This window comes from Elephas maximus, chromosome 19 (assembly GCF_024166365.1).
Source record: "Elephas maximus indicus isolate mEleMax1 chromosome 19, mEleMax1 primary haplotype, whole genome shotgun sequence".
NCBI classification, from domain to species: Eukaryota; Metazoa; Chordata; class Mammalia; order Proboscidea; family Elephantidae; genus Elephas; species Elephas maximus.
The window spans coordinates 29839785-29851915 of record NC_064837.1 but is presented as its reverse complement, the minus strand read 5'-3'; the positions used below and the strand labels follow the sequence as shown (position 1 = coordinate 29851915).

Genomic DNA, 12131 nt, shown 5'->3' with positions numbered 1-12131 from the left:
CCTTGGGTGCCGCACAATGCCTAGCATGTAGTAAGTATTCAATAAATGTTGAATTAAAGAAACATAATGTATATATGGGAACGCTGGTGGCATAATGGTTAAGAGCTAATGCTTCTAACCAAAAGGTTGGCAGTTCGAATGCACCAGGCACTCCTTGGAAAGAAACCCTATGGGGCAGATCTACGGTAGACTCGACAGCAACGGTTTTTTTTTTTTTTTTTAATGTATATATAGGGTTTTTGGCGGCATAGTGGTTAAGTGCTACAGCTGCTAACCGGAAGGACGGCTGTTCGTAATCCACCAGGCGCTCCTGGGAAATTCTATGGGCCAGTTCTACCCTGTCTATATAGGGTCGGTGTGAGTTGGGAGCCACTGCATGGCAACGGGTTTGGTTTTTTAACGGGTAATGTATATGGAGTTATGAAACTGTGTAAAGGAGATGTGGAAAAAGTCCTTTATATTATATATAGTTTTAAGTGCATTATCTCTTTTGAACCTCAGCTCAGCTTTATGAGAGTTTACCCCCTTGCCATCCAGTCCTGACTCAGCAACCCTGTAGGACAGAGTAGAACTGTCCCTTAGGGTTTCCAAGGCTGTAATCGTTAGATGAAGCAGACTGCCACATCTTTCTCCCGCTGAATAGCTGGATGGGTTTGAACCACGAACGGTTTAGTTAGCAGCCCAGTGCTTAACCACTGAGCCACCAGGGCACCCTATGAGAGATTGTTCTTGGATGCCATCTAGTGACTGATAGCGATCCTATGTACAATAGAACGAAACACTGCCCAATCCAGTGCCATCCTCACAATGGTTATGCTTGAGCCCATTGTTGCAGTCACTGTGTCAGTCCATCTCGTTGAGGTTCTCCCTCTTTTTCACTGACCCTCCACTTTACCAAGCATGATGTCCTTCTCCAGGGACTGATCCCTCCTGATAACATGTCCAAAGTTTGTGAGATTAGTCTCACCATCTTTGCTTCTAAGGAGCATTCTGGTTGTACTTCTTCCAAGACAGATTTGTTTGTTCTTTTGGCAGTCCATGGTATATTCAGTATTCTTCGCCAACACCTCATTTCTTGTTTGGTCTTATTCATGGTCCAGCTTTCCCATGCATATTAGGTGATTTAAAACACCATGGCTTGGGTCAGGTGCACCTTAATTTTCAAGGTAACATCATCACTTTTCAGCACTTTATGAGGGATTAGGATGTCTATTTTTACAAAAGGGTAGCTCAGAGAAGGTAAGTGAACTTGTTCAGGGTTTAGGAACAGCAACAATAGAGCATTGTTAGAGAAGTAAGCAAGGGTCACGTCCTGGCGGGAATTACGTGTTGTTTGATAAAGAACTTGACCTTTATTCCGTAGATGATGGAGCCATGAAGGGCTTTATGGAAACAGGAGTTACGGTTGAAGCTCAATCTGGGGAGGCTGAAGCAAGAGGACCAATTAAAATGTATTTATAGTGACCCATGTAAAAGATGAATGTGGCCTGAAGAAACTCGGGATGGAGAGGATGTGTTTTTGAGAAACATTTAGATTCCAAATTGCCTTCTAGGTAAATGCTCGTTTATCTAAAGATGAAATGAGTATGACTCAAGCGAGCAAGTACATAATAGATCATCAACTGAAACAGAAAATGAGAGGGGAGGAGGGAGTATTTGAGGTAGGAGGATGAGCTTTGTTTTGGATGTATTAAGCCTTCTTCGTTGAGGCCAATTGTTTGACGTGGGAACTGCTACCAAGGAGAATGAGGTAATGTATGGTGGGAAAAACAGGGCTTTGAAATCACAGACTTAGGTTTGAATTGTGTTCCACCACTGAGTAACTTTAGTCTATTTTCCTTACTCCTCAGGATCTCAGTTTTCATGGTGAAATGGTGATACAATTAACTTTTAGGATTGCTTGTGGCAACTAAGCGAGATGGCTAATACTAACTTGCAAACTGCGTGGCCCTTAGAAGTGTTTTAGTAAATGTACATTTCCCACCACTTCCCAGCCTGGATACGTTCATACCACCATAGAGCTTAATCACTCAGTTAGTCATTAGTCAAGTTATTTATTGAGTGCCTACTGTGTGCCAGGCACTGTTCCAGGAGCTGGAATAGAGTAGTGAAACAAAACACAAAAATCCCTGGCCTTGTGAGCTGACAGGCTTGTGTGGGAGATAGATAATAAACAACAAAGTAAATTGCAGACTTCCATCTTGCCATGTCTTCTCACAAGACTTTCAGGACTAAGAGATCCCTGGCCAAGAAACAGGGAGAATTGTCCCATTCCCCAATGGATTCAAATGAAAACGGGTAATAAAATCATATATAACTGCAAGAGGAGACAATGAAGAACCAAGCTGGGTCTATAAGGAGTCTCATATGTGATGGTACACATATTTACACTCTATCAAGTTCACTGGCATCTTACCATATCAAGCTGAAGATTTTGCCAGTAACTGAACAACTGAACATGTTACATTGGGAAAGTCCTGGTTTCTTTCTTCGTTTTTATGGTTTTGCACTAACAGGTTGGTTCAGTAGTAAATATGTAAGACCTTTTATTTGGGAAAAAGAAAATTGTGTAAGATGATGACGGGTGCTATAGAGGAGGAGCAGAGGTGCCGGGAGGGTGGGAGGTTGCAGTTTTAAGTGCAGTGGTCAGGAAGGTCTCACTGACAAAGTGACAACTGAGTAAAGACTTGAGGGAATGAAGTAGAGAGCCCCGTGAAGATCTAGTGTGGAGGGCACATCAATAAGGGCCCAGAAGCCGGAATGTGGGAGAATAGCAAGGACAGCCATGTGGCTAGAGCAGGAGAGAAGGGTGAGAAGAGCAGAAGATGCATTCAGCAAGGTAGCAGGGAGACAGATCTTGCAGGGAGGGCCTTGTAAGCCATTGTGAAGATTTTGACTTATATTCTAGGTGAAATGGGAAGCCAGTGAATTGTATCCAGCGGAGAAGTGACACGATCTCACTTAGGTTTTACCAGGATCACTCTGGCTGCTGGGTAGAGAAATTGGGAGATGAATTAGGTAGCTACTGCGATAACCTAAAGAGGAAATGAGGGTAGCTTGGAGGATAAAAATGGAAGTCATAAAAAAAATAACCTGCGGGTCACGGACTTCTAGGGGATCAGTGGAGAGGCTCGGGGGTGTCCTTGAACCTCTTGAATATTTTTATGCAAATGTTTGTGAGTATGTGCATTTTTGGAGGAGAGCTTTTATTGAAGCCTTAAAGTAGTTCTATGGTCCAACTTAAGAACTGTCTTGATGACAAGTAATTAGGAAACCTCATGCCTGTTCCTAGCTATTTTATCAAAGTCCCATGATTAAGTCCTTCCCTTAGACCTTGATCATAAATCTTCCAGAGCATTTATCCTCTTTGTGAGCTTCTCAGAGCTTCAGCTTAGGCACTTCAGGATTAAGAAGAAAAAATAATCATAAGGAAATGGGTAGATTCTGCTTATTTTCTATGCCACTCACTATGAAAAGCTTGGAAACCCTGCAGGAACAGGGAAAAGGCTTCACGCCTTCCTAGAGATGGTGCAGAACATTTGTGACGCTAGTTTCTTCTCGGCAGATTTCTTTTTAATAAGCTCTGGTCTGTGAATCCCATAAATCTCAGCAGCAAGAGCTGATTTTACGGTTTGGTTTGCTTAATAGTCGCACAATTAAAATAAGCTGTAAAAACAGTAGTGGCATTTGCCAGGATAAATATTTAAAAGGGAACAGCTGCAGGAAGATATAATAATTCAAATCGGCCCATGGTTCTTCATGCTCAGTAAATGCTGCGGAGGTTGGGTTTTAACTGGAGGGGTTTCTTGGCCTCTCCTTTAAATATCTTTGTGCTACAGCTGCCGGGCTGAGGTAGGGCAGAGTCAAGAGGAGTCAGGCACACCTCTGGGAGTAGCTGGTCCATGGCAGAGAGACAAGGGCTTCTGGGACAGGGATAGGAAGAGAGGGTTGAGGTCACAGGTATGGACTGAGAAAAACTCAAAATTGTTGCCATCTTCCCTGCACTCCTGGGTTGGGCCTTCTAGTCCTAATTCCTGGTGGTCATGTTATACAGGAGGCAAGTTAATAATTTTCAAAGGGAAAATATGTTTTACAAAGTGAGGAACCTATTTGGATACCAAAGTTAGGTTTTGTCTCCTCCATTGGACTCTGGGCTGGCTGACAGGTAGTGTTAACGACAGTTTTCCAGCTTTGGTATGGTGCAGAAGTTGAAGACCAGGTTGAACACCTTCTACTTCTATTGTTCCTCACTCCATTTCCTTTATACCAGGAAAGCCCCACCATTCTTCTCTCTTTCTCTGGGAGATTCCACCCAAGCCCTCTTCCTGAAGCCTCTCTCACCATGCAGGCCCCTGTGCTCTCCCTCTCCTGCCTTCACCTTTTGCTTTTGTCTTGGTGATAGACAGAGCTGGGAGGGCCCTTAGATTGTACTCAGATACAGCCCAATAGCCAGAAAGGGTAAAGCCGAGACTGGGTAGGTAAACTGACTAGGTGGACATCACATAGCTAGTGAGTGGCAGAGATGGGACTGTGACCCTGGACTTTTGATTAGCCCTCGTTCTACTACCTGTACCAGTAGTTTAATAAGTGACTGAGTCCTGCCCAATTTCTTAGCAACCACATTGTAGTTTTCCTGAAGGTAAGGGCCATGTCTTCATTTATTCAGCAAGTGTTATTTGAATATCTGCCCTGTGCAGGGCATTGGCTGGGTGCTGGGCGAATAAGGTAAACACGACTGCTCCACAGTTGATAATATGCCTTTCCATTCCTTATAGATTCTTATATAATGTCTTACACAAAGGAAGTACTCAGTGAGTGTTTATTATTATTAATAAGTATTACTGAGTGCTGCTTATATGCCCCTGTGCTAAGCAATTGTGTGTGTGTATTCATTTAATCCTCATAGTAACCCTACGAGATGGTTCTATTATGATCTCAACAGATGAGATAGGTTACTTTATTGCTTCAAGCATTGGTTTCTGCCACTTCAGAATTACCTGAAGAACTTGTTTAAATGCTATTTCCAAACCCCCGAAACTACTGCTTTGAGGTAATCTTTAAATCTTAATTCTAAAAATATCCCAATGTCTTCTTAAAACCGAATAGCTTAGCTTAACTAGTAAAAGTATCTGCCTTGAGCATTATGCTCTTTTTAAGGACTATCTATATGGGATCAAATTGACCACAGCAACTTGAAAGATTAAATAGGAACCTTAGGGGGCAGTGAGTTTATGTTAATGGGGGAAGAACAACTCAGAAAAGGAGGGAGAGAATGGTTGCACAACTCAAAGAATGTAATCAATGTCTCTGAATTATACACGTAGTAACTGTTGGATTTGGTGTATGTTTTGCAGTGTGTATACAGTAACAATAACAACAAATCCTATTTTTAATGCCCCAACCTAGATTCACTGACCTAGAATCTCAACTAGGCCAAGACAGGGCCTTGTATGTAGTTAGGCTAGGGAACCATTGGTTAGAGGTGGGCCTATTCAGGCTGACAAGGTAAGACAGGGCTTTATCCAGAATCTCCAGACTGATGACTGATGCTGCAAACATTGGTCAGGTGTGTGTCTGCCCAAGTGTCTATAAAAAAATCTAAACTCTCTTTCTTTAACACCCTGAGCTCCTTTGGGATATGTCAGGGATAGCCTCTGGTCAATCAGAATCGGTCTATTTAACAGCCTTAACTTTGGCTGTAGCTGTTTCTGAACTCTTCTATTTCCTAAAAAAAAATGTTGGGTGGTGGGAACATGATGTTTATTATTTTCTGTGTACTTGTATTACATAATTAAACTTTTTGAAAAAAAAAAAAAAGACAACCAAAAAAAAAAAGGCATGTGATCACCCTCCATAATATGGGGTTTTCAAAATAGCTTCTAGGACTTGAAATCTAAAAACAAAAGTAAAATTCAGAGTCCTTTATTTAAGGCAGTATTAAAAAACCACAAAAACCAAACCTATAGCCACTGAGTAGAATCTGACTCACAGTGACCCTATAGGACAGAGTAGAATTGCCCCCATACGGTTTCCAAGGAGCAGCTGGTAGATTCAAACTGCTGACCTTTTGGTTAGCAGCTGAGGTCTTAACCGCTGTGCCACCAGGGCTCCGAGCAACTATATGAGGCGGTTCTACTCTGTTCTATAGGTTTGTTATCAGTCAGAATTGACTTGACAGCAACGGGTTTTAAAGAAAGGAGGGCTTCTCAATTTTTCCCTCCCTCTTATTCGGAGGGCTCTAGAAATTATGGAATGAAGAGCTAATACATAACTACAAGGAAATCCAGGATGAAAGAATTATTCAGTTTTGTCCATCCTCTCTCTTTACGCAACTGAAGAAAATAAGACTTCCCTAGAAATGAATTAGCTTTTCTCTATTCTTTACCATGGTGGGTTTCTGTTTTTGAGTAAGAGTCTAAACTTCTTAGGATAGCATACAAGGCCCTTTACGATCTGGACCCAGTGGTCTTCCTTTCCTACCTCTGAACACTTCCTTCCGTGTACTCAAGCCACTATTTTCCGAACACTTTGTATACTTTCCCTGTATCTGTGCACAGGACAGCGCATCTCCACACACCCCTAACTAAGTATTATCTGGACTCAAATGTTAATTGTGCCAAGGTGGAGAAACTATGGTCTAGATTAGGATCCCTTGGTTCAGGGACCACGTATCTGAATCTCCAGGACCTGTCATACAGTATGTTCTCAGTTAAATGTCAAATATACAAATGAGAGGGAGTGAATGGATTTAAGCCTTCTTGGGAAGTTGCTGTCATTGTGTGCGGTCGAGTTGTTCCGACTCCTAGTGACCTTACAGGACAGTAGAACTGCCCCGTCGGTTTCCAAGACGATCATATGGTCTACGCGGGGAATGATAAATTGAAGGGGAACACCATCACACTCATCATCGAAAAGAATGTTTCAAGATCTGTCCTGAAGTACAATGCTGTCAGTGAGAGGATAATGTCCATACACCTACAAGGAAGACCATTAATACTACTATTGTTCAAATTTACTCACCAACCAGTGATGTCCAAGATGAAGAAACTGACGATTTGTTCGCAACTTACGCAGTCTGAAATTGATCAAACATGCAATCAAGATGCACCAATAACCACTTGTGATTGGAATGCCAAAGTTGGAAACGAAGAACGATTCGTAGTTGGAAAATATGGCCTTGGTGATAGAAATGATGGGAGATGGCATGATAGAATTTTACGAGACCAAGAAGTTATTCATTGCAAATACCTTTTTCAACAACATAAACGGTGACTATACACATGGACCTCACCAGATGGAATACACAGGAATCAAGTGACTTCATCTATTGAAAGAGACAATGGAGAAGCTCAGTATCATCCATCAGAACAAGGCCAGGGGCCAACTGTAGAACAGACCATCAATTGTTCATATGCAAGTTCAAGTGGACATTGAAGAAAACTAAAGCAAGTCCACCAGGGCTAAAGTATGACCTTGAGAATATCCCACCTGAATTTTGAGACCATTTCAAGAATAGATTTGATGCACTGAACACTAATGACCGAACACCAGATGAGTTGTGAGATGATATTAAGGACATTATACATGAAGAAAGCAAAAGGTCACTAAAAGGACAGGAAACAAAAGACCAAAATGGATGTCAGAAGAGGCTCTGAAACTTACTCTTGAATGTAGAGCAGCTAAAACGAATGGAAGAGATGATGAAGTAAAAAAGCTGAACAGAAGATTTCAATGGGTGGCTGAAGAAAACTAAGTATTTAATGAAATGTGCAAAGACCTGGAGTTAGAAAACCAAAAGGGAAGAACATGCCTGGCATTTTTCAAGTTGAAAGAACTGAAGAAAAAATTCAAGCTTTGAGTTGCAATTTTGAGAGATTCTATGGGCAAAATATTGAACAATGCAGGAAGCATCAAAAGAAGACGGAAGGAATACATGGAGTCACTGTACCAAAAAGAATTGGTCGATATTCAACCATTTCAGGAGGTAGCATATGACCAAGAACTGATGGTACTAAAGGAAGACGTCCAAGCTGCACTGAAGGCACTGGCAAAAAAACAAGGCTCCAGGAATTGACAGAATACCAGTTGAGGTATTTCAACAAATGGATGCAGCATTGGAGGTGCTCACTTATCTATGCCAAGAAATTTGGAAGACAGCTACCTGGCCAACTGACTGGAAGAGATCCATATCTGTGCCCACTCCAAAGAAAGGCGATCCAACAGAATGTGGAAATTATCGAACAGTATCATTAACATCACACAGAAAATTTTGCTAAGATCATTCAAAGGCGGCTGCAGCAGTACACTGACAGGGAACTGCCAAAAATTCAAGCCAGATTCAGAAGAGGATGTGGAACGAGGGATATCATTGCTGATGCCAGATGGATCTTGGCTGAAAGCAGAGAATACCAGAAAGATGTGTACCTGTGTTTTTACTGACTATGCAAAGGCTTTTTGACTGTGTGGATCATAACAAATTATGGATAACATTGCAAAGAATGGGAATTCCAGAACACTTCAATTGTGCTTATGCAGAACCTGTACATAGACCAAGAGGCAGTCATTTGAACAGAACAAGGGAATACCGTGTGGTTTAAAGGCAGGAAAGGTGGCGTCAGGGTTGTATCCTTTGCCCATACTTACTCAGTCTGTATGCTGAGCATATAATCTGAGAAGCTGGACTATATAAAGAAAAACATGGCATCAGTGTTGGAGGTAGACTCATCAACAACCTGTGATATACAGATTACACAACCTTGCTTTCAGAAAGTGAAGAGGACTTGAAGCACTTACTGATGGAGATCAAAGACTACAACCTTCAGTGTGGATTACACCTCAACATACCAAAAAGAAAAACCAAAACCTTCAGTATGGATTACACCTCAACATAAAGAAAACAAAAATCCTTACAACTGGACCAATAAACAACATCATGATAAAACAGAGAAAGATTGAAGTTGTCAAGGATTTCATTTTACTTGGATCCACAATAGATGCCCACGTAAGCAGCAGTCAGGAAATCAAACGACATTGCGTTGGGCAAATCTGCAAAAGACCTAAGGAGGTCACTGTGTCACAAAAGCAAAGATGTCACTTTGAGGACTAAGGTGCACCTGATTCAAGCCATGATTTTTTCAATTGCCTTGTATGCATGCAAAAGCTGGACAATGAATAAGGAAGAGCAAAGAACTGATGCCTTTGAATTATGTTGCTGGCAAAGAATACTGAATATACATACCGTGGACTGCCAGGAAAACGAACAAATCTGTCTTGAGAGAGGTATAGCCAGAATACTCATTAGAAGGATGGTGAGACTTCGTCTCACATACTTTGGACAGGTTATCAGGAGGGACTGGTCCCTGCAGAAGAACATCATGCTTGGTAAAGTAGAGGGTCAGCGATAGAGAGGAAGACCCTCAGTGAGATGGATTGACAGAGTGGCTGCAACAAGGGGCTCAAGCATAGCAATGATTGTGAAGACGGTCTAGGACCGGGCAGTGTTTCATTCTGTTGTACATAGGGTCACCATAAGTTGGAACTGACTCAATGGCACCTAACAACAACAATCTTTATGGAAGGAGATTGTCATATCTTTCTCCCTTGGTGGGTTGAAACCACTGACCTTTTGGTTAGCAGCCAAGAGCTTAACCACTGTGCCGCCAGGGCTCCTTCTTGGAAAGTACCTCTATTTAATCCAGGTTCTCTGGTATGTCTAGATTATCCCAGAGTACATCCCTTTCTTTGCATTTTCCCCCAGAAACCCTCTGAGAATGGTGCCATGGAGGAAAAGCAATGTTCTGGAATAAACCATATATATATGGTTTATATATAAACCTGTGTGAGTGCACACATATAAGCCTGAATAATATATAAATATATATGAACATGAATAATGAATAATATTAGCTCATAGTGAATGAATGCTTACTATGGGGCAGATGCTGTACTAAAAGAATTTATATGCATTTAAACATGAGTACCCCCAGAAGGTAGGCACTACTACTCTCCCTGTTTTGCAGTTGAGGAAAACTAAGGCCATGTTGTTAAAAAGTGGTAGGTAACAGGGCACTGTGTAGCTGTTTCCTAGCTGAAATGTCACAGAACTGAAATCATCTTCCTTCCTCCTATCAGAGACCACTGAGGGATACAACTTACTGTTGGTGAAATGGGGACAGGGCAGGGGAGGGTGAGTGTGTGGAGAAAATCTGAGGGCAACAAACTTTAAAAAATATGGCTTCCCCACCCAGCCAAGTTTTCTGAAGAACACTAAATTCCCTTAACCTTGACAGCAAACATCCCTAATCTTAATTCTTGATGTTTTTGGGGATCTTCCCTCATTTCCCACATTTCATTAATAAATAGTAGAGAGACCACTGAATGGGGAATCAAGTTACATCTAATCTTTCTTTAGCAGTTAACTTGCTGAGTGACCTTGACAAGTCATTAGGCATCTAAAATGGAGGTGATAATTGTAGTGTTATCTCTCTAGGGGGTGTTGAGATTTGAGGAAGACTGATATGAGGGTGGTGAGAAAAAAATACCCTCAATATGCAAATACAAATGCAATACTCTCATTAAGTAATAACGATGCAGGGAAACAGTGGAAAGAACCAGCTTTGGGATGTTGCCTTGAACAAGTTGCTTCACTTCTGAGCCTCAGTCTCCTCATCTGTAAAATGAGGGCATCATATATTTTACGGGGTCGTCGTATTAGAGGTAGTATATGTCAGGCCCTAGCATAATGCCACACATGGTAGGTATCCAGAATTGTAGCTATTATTAATAATAATCTTGACAAGTTGGCTTGATTGACACTCTAACCGTATTTAGCAAAACAACAAACGAACACACAACAAAAAAACAACCACCAGTACCATCAGCTACCCAATCAGTGTGGTCCTCCCCATTCCCCTAAAGGTGACCGCTGGCTCCAAGTGCACATGAATCCCGCCAAATGCCATTAGCAAAATGGAGACATAGGCAGATGGAACGCCTCTCTTCTGAGAGACTGGGAGTGCTTTCAGTGAAGGATGCCTGGGTGCAAAGATTCTCTCCGAAATAGCTGCCTGCCAAGCAACAGGAGCGAGCCAAAGGAAATGGTGATGGCAGAGAAGCAGACTGAGGGCTGAGAGCAGCTGGGAAGCAGAGTGTACTTGCTCTTTGATCTTACCCTGCTACTGCATCACTTTCTTTCTCCTGCTTTCCAGTTAAGAGGCCTCTAGGCAATCAAGGCTGCCCACTAGCTCCCGCCATCGCCATCCGTCTTTGCTTGCTTGGTGCCGTGAGGAACTCCAATTAGCTGCTAAATGCAGAGGTGGCCCATTGCACCCTAGAGGCTGTTGTGTGTGCTCCTTGTGCTGCTGTGTGCTCTCAGAATAGGAAAGGCCTTCCTGTGCCAGGGAAGTAAGGCAGAAACATGGCAGGAAAAGATTTCTCAGCCCTTTGTTCTAGCCACTGAACTGACTTTTGTTCTGGTTATGGTTTCCACTAGTCAGCTTGGTCTTTTTTTTTTTTTTTTTTAGCCACTTTTCCAAGCAACTTCCTGCTGTATGGTTATTATTCATTCAACAGATATTAATTAAGCCCTACTATATGCCAGGCATTATTTTGGGTTGTGAACAAAACAGATAAACTCCCTGCTTTTGTGAAGTTTACACTCTGGTGTGGAGAGACATTAACTTACACTTAAACGTAAAGCATTTGTAAAATAGAGTGATAGAGACTGACAGGAGGTGGGGGGTTGGCTGTTTATGTCATCTGGTAAGGCCTGAGAGATATTAGAGCTGAGAAGTGAATGATGAGAAGACTGCCATGTTATCTTAAGTCAGGTTCTAAGCAGAAGGAATAGCAAGGGCATGTTTAGGGGACAGAAAGCTAGCCAGTGAGAACTGGGACATAGAGACTAAAGGGTTAGAGTGTAAAAGATGAGGTTAAGAGTGGTAGGTCTCAAAGTAGGGGCCCAAGGATCACATTCAGCCCACACTGTGTCTGAGATTTCACTAAAAACATAAAAACGGTTTTGATTTGCAACATCTCTCGAAATTAAAGAAAACTCAGTCATGCCAGGCCGCTATTCCTGAATGTCAACTGATCTCAACATACAGCAGTTATGCTTTCCTACCCTTTAACAG

At 42.0% G+C, this 12131-nt stretch overlaps 1 pseudogene; it reads left to right on the top strand.

The window, feature by feature from the left end:
- The first annotated feature begins 2206 nt into the window (after positions 1–2206).
- On the top strand, positions 2207–2357 carry LOC126063083 (60S ribosomal protein L39-like; annotated as a pseudogene).
- Positions 2358–12131: the final 9774 nt, after the last annotated feature.